General features: G+C 36.3%; 1 protein-coding gene across 1 annotated transcript in view; it reads right to left on the bottom strand.

Annotated features, from left to right (window-relative positions):
• The window catches only part of LOC138187660 (uncharacterized), a 92,137-nt gene that overhangs the window by 40,292 nt on the left and 35,415 nt on the right, over window positions 1-16,430 (bottom strand). The window lies entirely within an intron of this gene.

The raw sequence follows: 16,430 nt of genomic DNA on the forward strand, positions 1-16,430 counted from the left end.
AATATTTTCTGTAGAAACGTTTTTCCTATAAACGATTGATGATTGCTCTAAACGCAGTATGTGTCTGCATTTTTATATTTCTTCCCCTACATATCTTTATGCTTTCATCAAACTTGACATAATACAACATGTGACTATTACCTTTTACCATTTGTTTTTACTTCGTTTTCAACAAATTTAACATATCTTCAACAACTTCTTATGCAAACTATATCTCTTTTAGTATCGATATTTCTATGAATTAAAACAAGAATTCAAGTGATACGTAATATTGATTAAATATAAGAATCAACAAGAATATTTTTAAAAATTACCACAAACTTGAAACTGTTATACATATATATATATATATATATATATATATATATATATATATATATATATATATATCTTTTTAAATTGAAACGTGTTTTCATCATACACTGGAGAAAGTTTCCAATCCAAAACACGATCAAGCGTTAAAAGATGAAAAGGCAGAAAAATAGATCGACGCCGTCGAAACAGATCGAATCGAGTCGATTTCAACGTTCTAGTCCCCCTTTTTTCGATGTTAATTAATAGCCAGCCGAGTCGGAGAAGGGAGGTGGGTGTCCCCGGTGGCGATCATCGTCATCAGCAATCTCGTTATACGAGCCAGCAAGCACCGAGCGCAGTTATTCCTTCATTGTCGTGATTACTGTCCTCCCACATTGTCATTCTACAGGCCGTGGCGTTACAATCATGCACTCCCCTCGTGTCTGTTAACGCGGAATGCAACGGAGTGCAGCCAGTAATTTTAAACGCAGACCGACGGATATAATGGATATCCTTTCAGAGGCGTCCCCGTTCTTCTTTTCCGTTGCTTCCTTTTGGATCAGACGCGACGCGTCGTCTCGTTGCCTCCATTGCGACGAAGGCTGCACCTTGCTCGTAATTAGCTTTAATTTTTTAATCATCGTGGGACATGGTTACTTGGCCCCTTCTTGCGTCGAGTAACGTATGTCGCGATGATTGATGTCGAGAAGGAGAGTTACAGTTGATGAAAATTGATTAAATTCTATTCTTTTCATTGTTTTAGTCGTCTTTGTGTTGTTTTATGAAGATTAACGCGATGATTGCTACGATGATAGTCAACGTTTTACTAAATTATTTAACACAATTAAAATTTGAACCAATAGAAAAATTCTCATTTGGCGAAAGCAATTATTCGTCCATTCTATTTTTCCAAGAAAATACAGCGGTAATTAATAATAAGGGATCTGAATGCAAGAGTAAAAAATCTTGAAAGAAGACCAAAATCTGTATGGCTTGTATTATTGGCTTGTCATTAATCCATACATTCTAGATTCTACGTTCTTATATTCTTATTATTCATCCTACATTCATATATTCTTATTATTCATTTGCCATTATAACAAAGCAAGTGGATCTATGAACTATACTTGTGATTATATCGTTTTTACAAGATATTTCATCACAAAAATTGCATGTACAAGATATTTTACACATTAAACACACAGATTTACATTTTACACATTTTTTTTCGTTTAGTTCGAATTTCGTATTAAAATTATACACAATGGAATATCGGAGCAAAACAAACTTTGGAAAACCTAGATATTTGAGCTTGCGATATGATATGAAAGCATATTGTATAATTCAATGCTGGGAATAGAGATCGGATAGCTGCGTGGCGATTTAAATTGAAATATATTATTTGAAAATTTCGTTCAGAATACAGAATTTGGAAATTCCTTTTGATTTTTGTCCAGTGACGCTAAAAAGGCACGAAGGTTGGCTTTTCACGCGCAATGAGAAATAACTTTCTGTAAAACGGAATTGAGAAGCCTGTTTGCGATTGTGAACATGTGCTTGCGACAGAGAAACATCCTGTAAAGGTTTCAAATGAGAAGAGCGTGATAATTACACGTGGCACAGAGACGCGGCTCGATCTTCTGCCGTCGTGATCTTCTGCCGTTTGAAAAATTGCAATTTTTCGGCTAATGACGGACCCCTTTCATACGAAAACAATGCAGGCGCGTTAAAAGTAATGAGATTTCTCCATGAACCTTTCTCCTCTGGCGTCATGTTTCCCTACAGTGTATTTTGTTGAAGAATATAAAAGGTGAATTTCAACCAGCATAATTTTTAGATAGCAAAAAATTCCTCCTCTGTTTGTTCCAAGTGTAAAGAATTTATCTAATTATTAATCATACTCGAAGCTTCCGAAATAGCGATCCATTTCTAATTACTCTTATTCATAAATCTTGATTAAACATTATTCAGAATAGCTTTAGGCGTGCAGTGAACAAAAAAGTATTAGCAACATATCTTGTAAAATTTGATGAATATTTGTAAAAATGTGATCCTTTATTCAATTTCTTTATATAAAATATAAGTAGATTAAAATAAAAAATGGTATAGTTTGAAATGAAATTGTCAAATGAAACGTATAAATATACAGAGCGAGTATCTTGGTTTTGACGACTTCAAATAACTAAAAATTCGCGTGAAAAATGTTTCTCGAAAAGACATATATTTGAAGATATATGTACTGTGTGTAATGTTCGTATGTATGCAATAGGTATAAAAAAAGAAAAGCACGTATGAACGTAGGTAAAAAATTCTACGGTTCTCTCGATTTTTATTTTTTCTCTATATTATTTTACTATTTTATTTATCTTTTTTATTTTAGCTCAATTCAATGTTTTCCAACAACAATTCTACAGTTCATGTCATCGATGATAGCATGCAAGATAAACACAGGCCTACTTCAGATAGGATCGCGTCGGTCAACACCGTACAGGATTTATTTGCATGCCACATATGTATTCACGTCCATACAATTTTTTTCGAAACACAGTGTTTGCCGTAGACCAGAATGCCAACACAAAAAAATCTACAAAATCGAAATTTATTTTATTCTTACTGAATAACAATCAGTTCCATCCATTTCATTAAGAGAATCCGGGACTTTATCCTTTCCAGCTTTATTTTTGTGCAGCACAATCGATATTATATACCAAACAACTGGGACAGTTCTATCGCAACGTTATTACAAAAGTAAATAACGAAAAATAAAATCGCTCTACCTTCTTTTACCAATAATACTACAATTAATTATCATTCTATGGAAAATGGACAAATATCAAGCTATTTTTAAGAGTTACCGTATAACAGATAAAAAAGAATGAAATTATTAAACCCCCATTTTACCTACTATTATTTTATAATAAAACTGTATCCCACCAAAGGTAAGCAGATCTTCTATTTTTAAGCGCTACATTATACATACTCTCACACAAAAACAGCGCTTGTGCGAAAAAAATTCGCTATTGCTCTCACGATCGCTTTTCCCTCCTCCCTCATAACGATAACGTTAATAAGATAATTTAATCGGTCGGCGTGTGCTCGATTGATTTTTCATTACATCGTAAAGAAGAGAAAAAAAAAGACGAGAAAGAGAAGCCTGGTTCTTTTTCGCAACAAAAAAGGATCCAGGAGCTTAACGTTACGGAACACTTTGCTCGTCTGCCACGAACAATGCGTTTTTTTTCTAAAGTGCGCAAAGAAATGGAAAAAGTAAGAATGCAAGAGAAAAAAGAGAGAGAGAGAGAGATGGAACATGAGCGCTTTAATCTCGAACGATAAAAAAAGACACCGGAAGTCTCGGATGAATTCGATGTTTTCGATTCGCTAGTTCCATTCTAGCGACGACACCGGAAGCTATCGGGCATTCGAGAATTTGTAATCTATGCGTCCGTACGTTGCCACATCCATTCACCGGGGCCGTAATTCACAAAGGATTCCGATTCCCGGAGCGGCCGAGCTGCAATATCGACGATTGATTAATTTTGCCTCATTACGCATCGGATAAATTTCGCATTTCCACGCGGTTCTGCTTCGGACAAAGACGCGCCTCTCACCTTTGTCACTCGAATTGCTTCGTCCTGTTGCTGCCGCGCTCTGCGTTTACGGCTGGTTCGAATGTTAAAAGCATACGGGGCTAAGAACAGTCGATGGGAAACTGTGAATGATTCGGCGCCGGGATAGATTGTATTATTTGGTTTATTTAGCGTATCTAGGTATTTATTGGGATACTGTCTTTTCTGGAGAAGGCAAGTCGTTAGGAGGAAGTTTTTACTTCTCTATGTTACGGGTTATATGTGTAACTGAAACGATTCCTTGTGAGATTAAAGCTTGACCGATCACTGCGATTCTCGTTCTTATATAAAAGTTTAGATTACTTTTGAAATTCCTATCTTTGTCGGGTTGCAAAAATTGATCGATGTCAAAATTCCTATTACCATCAGGAACAAATTATTTGATACACATTATAAACTGAGAACTAAAACATGCACCCATACCTGTACGAGTACACAACTTTCAAATCATATGATGTTACGATATTATAGTTATACAATGGCGTAAAGAGCTCGATAAAAAATCTCTTCTCAAAGGAAGCAATAAAAATTGATACAATAATCATCAGGCTACTGTAAACACTTGCAAAGGAAGATGCACAAAATAATCATTTGTAATCTTCTTGACCACCATTATTCCCTCATTCTTCTCAAAGTTTTCTTGGTGTAGACCTCGATCGCCTCGTCTCGTACCGCAAGATTAGCGAACGTCATTCGAAGACTTGGAGAGGGCAGGTTCTTATCTCACGTTTCACGACGATTTTACGAGGGAACGCCAGTATATACATATCATGGATCGTTACTGGAGGCTGTTCTCTTATCTCCCTTAAAATTCCAACCCCGCCAGCCGCGAAAAGGTACGACATTCACGAGGTATCACGATTTTCACGTGCCTCGTAATTTTTAATTATGCTTCCGTTTGCAGTCTTTTGTTGTGCGTTCGTGTGTATCGGTGGCGGATAACGAAGTCCTTTTTAGCAACATGCCGAATACGCAATTAAAAGCAGCTACGACGTCGTCGTCGACGACACCAGAACGTTGCACACCCTCTCCAATTCAAGGGGGGTACGACTCGTTGTCTGCTCGCATTCACGTTCTCCTTGCTTGTCGAGGTTTCCTACCGTTTGTTTTATTTAGTCCTGCGAGATCGCTCTCTTCTCGTTTCTCTTCGCCCTTCGACGTTTACAACTTTCATGTAGACGACAAATGATTTATTACCTTTTAAGAAAAAAGGAAGATAGAATTTTCTGGCCAATTCAATGTTACATAATATTTTATTTTGTTAACGTCGAAATTACACGATCCCATCCTTGAACAACAGTTGAAACCATACTGATCACCGTTCATAAGTTGGCAAAGAAGACAAAAGTAATGTCACTGCAAATGTTTCTTCTTCAAATTTACCTATTTCTGTTGTTTTCTTGTAACGAATAAACAAACGCGTTGAAGCAAATTTTTACGTCCTTTGGAAAGTAAATAATAAAATTGAGAAATTTACCAGACATATAGAGTAGACCAATTTTCATGCTGAGAAACTCAGCCATATTTTTCAATTTATACTAATAGCGAACGATTCTATTGAAATCTTAATTTCGCCGATATTCTATTAGACACCAGACTTACAGAACCTTATGCTCAAGCTTCAAATTTTACCACAATCTCCTCTACAACCAGAATCCACGTAGAGGATGAAGAAAATATATGCAGAGGATCCTTCGTACTCTCGTAGTTGCTACATGTATCGCAACCCCGTTGCATTTTCGTTGAATAATGCTTCTTGTTAGGACGCAGAACCGCGTTGCCCTCATAATTATGAACGATTGTAAGTACACGTCGTACGGGGAACCGGTACAATGTGCTTGCCCCGTTTTCTCCCGCCGCGTCTCTTCTTTCTACGTTTTCGTTCGCTCTCATTTTTCCGAAAGTTCCATACGTAGTTGGAATTTTGCGCGCGTGTTTGTCGTTCGGTTGGTCGTTTCGTGCATCCGTTTCGCGTTCGTCCTATTCGAACGAATTTTCACAGTATCGGCAGACTTTTCTTTTTAGCAATAGATACACACGGTTTGTTCAAAATCGGGCCCGTTATTTTTATTCCTGTTACGTATGGAATAAATGCCGAGATCGTCCGCGCTTTTGCTGGAAATTTGTTTGTTCTTTCTAGTACAAGCGCAAGTTCGCGTTCTCTGAGATTTGCAGGTGGTTTTACCTGCGCGATATGATATACGCGCGGAAACGAACGACACGCTCGATAGGAATCACCGGTAAAGATTAATATTTGTAAGTGGTTTCCTTGGGGGATTTCCAGGTGAATGGGGTAAAAGGAAACGTTCAGCTCGTGATTATCTCGCCAGTGAGTTATTAGCTTCGATTAATTTGGTTGGGTTAAATATGGAACGGGAGGAAGACTGATGCATTGGAAAATAAGTGTTTGGTAAATTAGTATGTAATTATGTAAATTAATGGATTTGGAGCGAGGAATAATTTTTTAATGTCTGATCGCGTAGTGGTAGAAGTTTCTGCGCGTTGATTAATCCGTGGCAATAAAGAGAAAGGCGAATCTTGATACTTTCCGTAATTTCATCTTTGTGAAAAGTAAAAAGGAATTGTGAAACAATAAAAATTTAGTTACGTGTGAAGGTATATAGATTAGTTTCTTCTCGATTATCTCAGAAATGTACAGAGACACAAATACGTAATATAAATTCAATACTCTTTTTGAGATTCAATCTTTGCCTGGGCAATCATTTGGGTAGTCATTTATATATTTCTTTTAACAATTTTTTAATTTTTTTTCTTTTTTTGTGAAAATATCGCATAACTAGGTGCTCGTTCTTTGAATAGTTTTATTAAATATGTGCAACATGTTATTCAATATTATGGTATCAAACTTATATATTGAAAGACAGGAATATTCATGTATCTTAGTAGCATTTACGCTATACATATCACACTAATCTTATATATACCATAAGTTTGTTATACTGTAGGAGGTAAAATAATACTTAAAACTATCGAAAAGAAGAAACTTCTTATCCATATAAGAGATGCTTGCTAAATGCTCTTCGTTCAAAGATTAAAAAAGTAGACGAGAGGAGCTAATGTAGAAATTGCCATTATTCCATCATTACAAAATTCTTAATCCTAAAAATACCATTCAAATTAATCTTATTTCTACAACTCCAGAAAGAATTCAGATTTCAAACTCTAAATATCTTACCAATCTCATTTGTACCCAAGTTTTCAAGTAATGCCAAACTGACTCTATCAAACTTCCACGATTTTACTCTTAACCTGCCCCACGAACCTCCACAAACTACTACAAACTAAGTCCCCACGTCCCCAATCATCCGTTTAGTTCCAACCAACCAATAAACGAGGCTATTCTTTCTATATATATTCTATATATAGTATATTTCTTTGATTCGGTACAAGAAAGCACGTAAGGTAAACAGCAATCAGGGCGATTCTGTGGCTGGAGGATCGCCTCGACGAAATTCTTACCGTTAATTAGGGTAGGATGCAATTTCAATCGGAAGTTCTAGGAGTACCAATCGCGAGAACTGGAAGATCAACGTCCAAGTAACAAGCTAACAGTCAAGGACTGTCCAATCAGCGCGATACTCAACGCGATAACCAAATAATCGTCGTCCTGGTATCTTCCGTCAGCCGCGAAACTCGCAACAGTATCGTTCCTATCGGTTCAACGAGCTGTCGCAAAACTTTTTCCCCCTTCTAGACAAGCTCGTTGCCAGTGTTTTCGTTCTTCTTCTTCTCGAAGGCAGATTTAAATACGGCTGGGAAGCTTCTACGTTTGGAAAGTTGGCGAAAGTCCTCTGGTTGCTTGAGCGTCTCTTTCCAGATTCGATTGCGGGACCCCGTTGTCACGTGATCTTATAAGGAAATTCTTCTGAGAAGAAACTGAGGAGAAACGATGTCCGTGAGTTATTGTCCCCTCTTGGAACTCTTGCAAAGGAAATTGCGCGAGTTGAATTTGTTCATTGTAATTTTCACGAGTTTACCGGGATTGAAGGATCTTGGAGTTGCGAAGTGGATGTTGAAGTTAGCAGACGATTTGTAGGAATTTACTGTGTTTTCTTCGAGAAATGGAAAATGGTATTAATGAGAAGATATTTGACGGGACGGAGCACACGTTAATGGATAATTAATATTTATGATGAAGACGCTTTTGTAAAGTACCGAGTGTTGTTGGAGTGGTCGTTAAACCTGGAAACTGTCTTTAGAGATGTCTGTAGGAGACTTATAAACGATAATTGACGTCTATTACGAATTACGAAATGCGAATTTTAAAATTTTTTCATTTTTTCAATCCTACATATGGTAAAAAAATGAGATAGAAGAAATAATTTTGAATTTTTCATGCGGGTTCTTCGAGTTGAAAGAAATACAAAATTAGGACTTTAGCATTCTTTACAAAATCTAAAAATTCCATTAACTCTTCAATGTAATTAAAATTAAAAACTTTCCGTATGTAAAGATAGAGATAAAATTTCTTTAATCAGAAATATACGTATAAATGTTTGAACGTGTGTTTTAATTATTTTGTATAATTAATTATAGAATAACAGATATTTAAAGATATCCCAACGAAGAAAACAAAAATATTTCAGAATAATAGAATTCAAATATTATTGAAAATTATTAAAACACACATTTCAGGTACACTCATTCTCTACACTCTTTAATCACTTTGTTTACGCTTTTCAATCATCGTACACCGCAATCATATAATCATTTGTTAATTTGCATTGGCTTGTTCTCCCCTATGCAAACCAGATTTAATTACTTTTAATAATGAATCATTATATACGCAAATTAATTATTAATTACTAATAATACAAGAACATACAACAACCGGTGTTACGATCTATTTTCACGCGTTTCAATAAAAATAAATGAAAATTATGAAATGTTTATAAATTTTCAAAAATATACACCCAAATCTATCTACAGTGGTTACAAAAAATATTTGTACACCATTGTATCTATTCTAGAATTTTTATGCTAATTAATTAAGTCCAAATATATTAAATTTGTAATAAAATGTAAAATCTAACAAAAAGACGCTTCAGGGGGAAATAAAGGTATGTTCAAATATTTTCTGTAGCCATTGTATAACGTTTCAAACTTCTGCATTTGCCACGTGCTGTACAAAACTTACTCGTATCAACTGTATAACAAAGCAATAGTACTTAAACGTGACTTTTCAAAGAAATGGCAATTCTAGCTAATATCACAAAGGTACACGATAAACATCAACATAGAAGTGACACTCGATTCACCTTTTCGTCTCTCACAAACATGTGTCTCATACCCGTTTCACCGTAGTAAAGTGCACCCCTTGAACGTTCATTCTGTGGACGTTAATTTTTCTCTCTCTCTCCCTCTTCTCCCATCTTTTCCTCCTTCCTCTTCACGCGGGCGTATGTTCCACGCGATCGTATCTAATTACACAGCGCCACCGCTCCAAAGGATGGTTGTAATTAGCGCTACTCCGAACATAAAACGCGCGCGTATGGGCGCACTGATTTATTTACCGCTCTTAATTTGCATTCGTCCACTGTCCACGGCTTTTAATTTATGACTGATGCGGCAAGAAGCCATCCGTTATCGTTGCCACGTGAAATTAACTGGCTGACTTTGGTCAGTAGAATGAACATGGAAACCGACGTATTCTACTATGCATACTCGTGTAGTAGGATACGTGTTACAACCAAATAGGAAATTGTTCTATACGAACATTCAGTTGAAAAATGTAGAAGAACATTTTTTCACTCGAAGCTCCGTTTCAAATCAAAAATATAAAAGTGTTAATTGAATTTGGAAGCTTGTCAAGTAGCGAATTTGATCAATTACCGGCAGGATACGAGGGAACAATTGTACAGAATGTTATTCCGCATACGAAAATATATCTCTGAAATGTTCAATCTAGCTTTTTTCAATGCTAGTCCAATGCATGCATACTGAATGACTTTTTATGTTTTATTGTCTCGTAAACGAGATATCAAATGGGACGATTGTATTCTGCATGAATTTCGAACTTAATTTTGCATGTAGAATAACTTTCTGCCCGATTATGCTGTGTACATGCAACTGAGCGGCCAACAACTGCTGTCTAAGATTATAAACTACGTTAATCTTGAAATTCCAAGAACCTCGATAATAGATTTACAAATTTTAATAAATAAGTGTAATATCGTAGAATAGCTTTGATTGGAGATCGGCTGAAATTAGAAAACACCGTGTACGTCGTCTTTTTGTGGTTTGTTTACATCCAAGAGCGCCTAGTAACAGTGACGCGAGAAAAGATAAGCAGCGTCAAAACAGAAGTACGGTTTCATATTTCAAGGAGTGGCAATCGAGAGGCCAGAGTATGTGAGCCGAAAAGTGTGTGTGTGTGTGTGAGAGGACGAGAGCAAGAGCGAGCACGACCGAGCAGGAACGCATTGGCGAGGGTCACAGTTGATCGAGACGTCGAAGCATAGAGTCGTTAGAATTGAGTTGCGAGTGTTGTCGAATGTTAGAGTTGCTAGTGAGAGAGAGAGAGAGAGTTACCAAATAGTTGTCAAGTTATTTGATGTAAATACGAGCGTTGCATTTAGTTTTCCTGTTAATCAAACATCGTTTTTCTGTCTAACTAATATCTGTATTTTCAATCCATTATTAATAAATTATAATTAATCGGACAAAATTACACCTTTAATATATTCCGATATTACATAAGTCTAGAAAATTTTTAGTAATAATTAGTAAATAATTCGTAGTAAATAATTTTAATTAAGAAGTAACAGGATATCGTGGTAGCTCGTCATAAAAATTTAAGTTCTTGTATAGAACAAGTCTAAAGGCAAGGAATCTAACGGCAGGTTCCAGGCAATGATCGCTTCTGCTTCGATAATCACAGCGCTGGGCCTAGCGCTTAGCTTTTGCATCCCGGCCGACTAAGTCGTCGTATCTGCGTTCACATTATTTTCGAGCCGTTGATCATTATTCTTCGAATTTCGAAGTTCTAACGGCGATGCTCGGCTACCTTCGGCAGTGTTCGGCGGTAATTATTTTTCTTTTCGCGGCCACGGAAATGAAGGGCACGGAGCGATATAAATCAGCAAACTGCGGCAACCGGCTTACGCACTTTCAATCGCGATCTGGCGATAAATAGTGAATAATCTATGTGCTTCGCTAATCGCCGATCTCGGCCTTAATTTATTCTAATCGGCTTACTGATACGCACTTGTACCATACAACGTTAGCGCCGTTCTCGGATTTTAGAAACACATTGTATACACTCTATAGATTATCAAATTCCGTACATTAAGTACTTACGTCCTTTGTATTATTTTCTTTTTCTTCGTTTTGTTAATGAAATTTAAATGTCAAAATAAACTAATTCCAGAAAAATTTCGCGTAGTCCGACCTTCTTGCTTAAACTTTAATCTAGCACGACGTAGAATCAGTGTTTCCAAACATTCTAATTAAGCATCAGGAAAAAATGAGTAGTCTTGTAGCTCCAGTTTTGTGACTCTTGATGCAGCTTACACGGTCTATGTTTATACTTACGTTAAAGATAAACAAGGAAGTTTTAATTTGTGGAAGCATTGCAACGAAGATTGGAAACTTCTAACGAAGGTTTGAAAACTTGTGTTGTTGTCTTGTAAGCTGTTCTCTTTAACGAAGAATTTGAACTTTCACCGAAGCAAGGACGGGATTGAACTTCTCTGTTTGCTTCAATTAAATCTGTACCTAATTTCTTATATTGAATTTTCTGAACATATCGAAGAAATATTATGATAATTTTGGTATTTATAGATGATTGAAACTAATTTTTCATATGAATTTTCTAAGCATAATTTTCTTTTAATTGATTACAAGATTTCACGTTATTGTACAAACAGAAGAAATAAAACATCTGACAAATATTATCTGTAATTCAATCTTCAATGTTTTACATTAAAAATTCTGGATTACGTAATCTCCAACTTTTTATATCCAATGCATCTCGATATCTTGAAAAATGTTGATCGTTCTCGTTTAGTAGAAATCTCTGTCCATAATTTAATCCTTTTAGTGTGTATTTCATTTCTGATTAGTACAGATCAAATGGATAACGCAAAGTAGAACATCAAAGTTAAAAGTTTCATCAGTTGAACGAAAATATTCTTTGACACAGGTTCTATATAACTTCCACATAAAGCATAGCGCAAAATACCAATGTTTTCCTACAATTATCCGTTGCACAGTTCTTTTCCAACTTGGTTTTGAAATTCTGCTAAAACCCTCAATTACTTTAATATCAGAGAACATACATATTAATTGATTCATTACTTCGTGGAAGAATAAACCATTAGAAAAAGGAAACGAAAAGTAATAGGAAGATAAATTCAAAGAGGACGAAGCTACTTTTTCTAATTAAAATTCTCAAGTAACAGCATTCGTTTTAACGTATAAAAAGTTCCTTTAAAATATATGGACTGAAAAGGATTAAAAAATATAAGTTGAGGGGAGGGGATGAAACTTTCTGTAATTAAAGTTCTAAAGTATTAAAGCTCGTAATAATATTTTCTTTACAGTTAAAGAAAGGAAATGGTGGTTCGGAAAAGGATGGAACATTTATTACACGAAACTCATTGTTTTATCTAGCGTGTAAGGACACAATTATTTAAAAAGCATTGAAATAATGGAATTTTTAAAGTATAAAAATTTACATTTCTAAGTTCGTTGTATGCTTGAAAGAAAAAAATGTAAAAAGGAATGCATGGGGAAACGAAATCGAAGATAACGAAACTTTTTCCAAAAGGACAGAACTATTTCTCGATTCACTGATCAAACGGTACAACTACGGTAAAACGATTGGAAATATACAAAGTTGTTTTACGATTAAGCATTAAAAAAGATGAAAAAAACAAATTCGAGGGGACCTTTTTGCTGCACGTGTTGAAAACACATCGACACAAGTCAACCAGAATGTTGTAGCAAATCGGCAACGTATTGTGTGAACTCACACACACTGCCATACGACCTCGAGCGCTATAGATCGCTCGGATCTGCCGTGAAGCATACGTAAAACGCGATCGTGGAATATTGCACGCACGTACGCACGTTCCTCGTGCGTACGCCTGTAATATGAGTGCGCTACCACGTTTCGTCAGCCGATTTAATCATTAATTTAACAACGAACATACCGGTGGATTCTGTCGAACAATCGGCAGGACGGTGTAAAAGTACACGGTAAATAATGCGCGTCAGAGAACCGAACTGTGTTTCACGGATGCTTCCATTTTGATTTAACGTTCACTCATGACCGCTCGTTCGCTTGACCGGCTCGTCGATGCTATTTGGATGTTTGGCACATTTTAGTTTTTGACGTGCAATTTAATTTATTTTCTTCGTGTATTTATATGGTATGGATATTAAGATTTTTTAAATATTTGTTTGTCTACTTACGTTATTTTTTTGCCTTGATTGTATTCATACGTATAACACGTACACGTATCACGTATCACATAAAACAGGTAGCATACAGTCTGATTTTTTAATCCTAATATTTTGTAATCTATATATTTTTTCTTTTTCGTTTTAATTGTACTCATATTTACGTTCGTGTTCACAAATGTTAAGATACTTGTTGTTATTAATCGGTTAGATTTATTAATTTAAGATCAGGAGAAATATATTTCTATTATCAATAATTGAATTAAAGAATTGTTTACAAGGGTGTAAGAGGGTTCAATACATGGATAATCATTGTGGTGATTGTTTATAGCACAAAGATAAATTCAAATTATAAATACTTCAAAAAATATCGATACTCGAATATACTTATAATTGACATTTTAAAATTCCACTACCTTCTAGAAAAATATAACAACCACCCTTCAAAACTTCCTAACCATCCCACTACTACCACTCGAAACAACTGGAAACAATGCACAGACCATTACACAGTTTTATCGTCCCAACGTTTCCGAATCTTCGGAAGAATAAAAAAAAAAAAAGTCAAAAGCGACACGATAACGTTAACTACACGCTCGACAAAGAAATTCGAAAAATTCTCCGCAGTTACACGGTTTCCCGTATACACTTTAAACAAAATGAAAGTTTCGCGTGATGTGTGTGTTTCCACGAGAACTCCTATCGTCAAACCAACTCTGATATCGGAAAAAAGCTGGAAATTGCAGAGTCGCGCTGGGAAACACGTGAAAGTAATTCGATGTTGCTTCATGTTGCACGTGTAATGGCTACGGCACCACCTACGCTCGTCCGCCATTAATTACGCATATTTGCAAGTTGTGTGTAGCCTGGTGTTCCTCCATTCGTTGAAGACTATGAAAGTAAATGAATATCAATGTTTGGTTAAGGCTGTGAAACCAACCGACGAACCGAGATGCTTTTGGTGTACATTCAGGGGACCCAGGTGATTCCAAGTTCTCGTTCGTTTCGGTAGGATTATCGGTCATGTTGGATGAGAACGAATCTTATACGTGGTAATGAACGGTAATCGTGCTGAAGTTGCTGCTTCTAGCTCGTTCGTTCGGTAAACAAGGATTTAATAATCGGATGAAAGAATCGTGGAGACATCTGGGTGTTGGAAGTAGGTGCTGTGGGTTGTAAGTAGAATAGCCGATGACCAATTGTATGGCGAGTCGTTTAAGCGGATATCGACGATGAAAGTCATGGAAAGTATTGCATACATACCAGAAATACCAATAAAGAAATCATCGAAAATTCTAGAACATCGAGAAATGTAGAATCGAGAATATATATAGCTAAAATATGGAACATGGAAAGCATCAAATTTCAAGAGCACTGAAAATACCAAATTATTAATACCAGAACGATCAAAGATCCAGGATACCAAATACCTAAAGTATCGAACACTGAAACCATTTACATTATTCATATGTAATTCTAAGGTTCTAAAAACACAGATCACATAGTCCAACAAAAAATTCTACAAATCTAGAAATTCAAACAACACCAGCAATAATCAAAAAACGTCTAAACGCAGCAACCCACAAAAATGGTAAAAATCTAAAATTTAAAAAACGCAGATCCAACACAAACCAAAAGCCATCCCCGATTCTAGAAATATCGAAAAAGCTAAAATATACCATACACTAAGTGCATACCAGTATACAAATACCGATGCAAACTTACACGAGGAACAGTCTTCTATTTTACATATTCATATCACACCGAGAGATAAAAAAACGCATGCGAATAGATTCAGGTTCAACAGCCTATCACGGCTCGTTTCTCTGGTACACAGACTATTACCATAAAATCTTCAATCTATCGTTAAAATAAGAGCGTCGGTGTCACCAGCAAAGGTTGTATGTAGCGATCTCGATTACCGAAGCGGCGCTAACGCGTCACCTGCGCTTCGTCAATCTCATTACTCGCGTGTCGTCGGTCACAACCTTTCTAACCAAGTAAAAATCAAGAGAAAAGAATGTAGAGAAGAAAATCGTCCGAGGCATGAAATTCCAATCATCCTCTCTATCTCTTCCACGATCTTCAGGACCATCGAAGCTGACACGATACGCTGTTCATCGTCAAACGTACGTGCACGGTGCATACGGTCTTATGTACATGTATATACCTGTGTATGTACGGTAATGTACACACCCGCTCAAAACCCTTGTGTTATTTTTTTTTTTTTCAACAAGACTTCAATATCAGGTATAAACTATAAATTTTAAATTATATAGTTTTTATATGGTTTTTAGTAGAACTGTCGATATAGCAAGGTAGGGTTATTTTTGAGTCATCTGTGCTTAAAATTCGATTTTGAACTTTGCGCAGAATATTAAACTTATCGTATATTACGAGTAGACAGCGGATTTTTACAATATGCATATAATATACAGATACGTGTAAATTATCCAAGGCAGAATTCTTGTTATAATCCTTAAGGAGTACGACAAATCTCCATTCAAATATTCCTCTAGTCGTGTTCACGAAAATATAAAATTGCATAAAAATCCGCAGTTTAATTATAAGACATCATTAATCTGAACTAATCATCGCATCTTACTACGATCTTACTGGCTGTCCAAACTCATAAACAGGGGTATAAGCTCAATCTATACTCGAACCATTTCACCTCGTCGTGAGACACCATGCACACTGAACCTTAAAGATATTCTCGATTCATACACGCGTCGATGGCTCTGATCGATTGTCCAGCTCGTGTAGTAGCGCCTCCCTGGACCAGCCACATTGCCGACAAGAGTAGACAACTCGAGACCGAGAGATAGATAGATAGATAGATAGATTGTTAGATAGAGAAAGAGAGGAAGAGAGAGCGAGAAACGAGAGGAGAGAGGAGATCGACAGATGAGAGTGGCCCTCGAACGTTTGCGGACCGGCCCGCTTCCTCTCTCGTTTTCCTATTGTTTCTGCGGCAGACGTGAAGCACGCGACCGAATAATAAATTCGAGTTCCCACTCGGCAGACCACTCGCGAGTCCAGCACAGATCCAAGGGACAATGGCGATCAGAGCCACGACGA

The sequence above is a fragment of the Bombus flavifrons genome, chromosome 15 (genome assembly GCF_040668555.2).
Source record: "Bombus flavifrons isolate JBK064 chromosome 15, iyBomFlav1_principal, whole genome shotgun sequence".
In the NCBI taxonomy this organism is placed as follows: Eukaryota; Metazoa; Arthropoda; class Insecta; order Hymenoptera; family Apidae; genus Bombus; species Bombus flavifrons.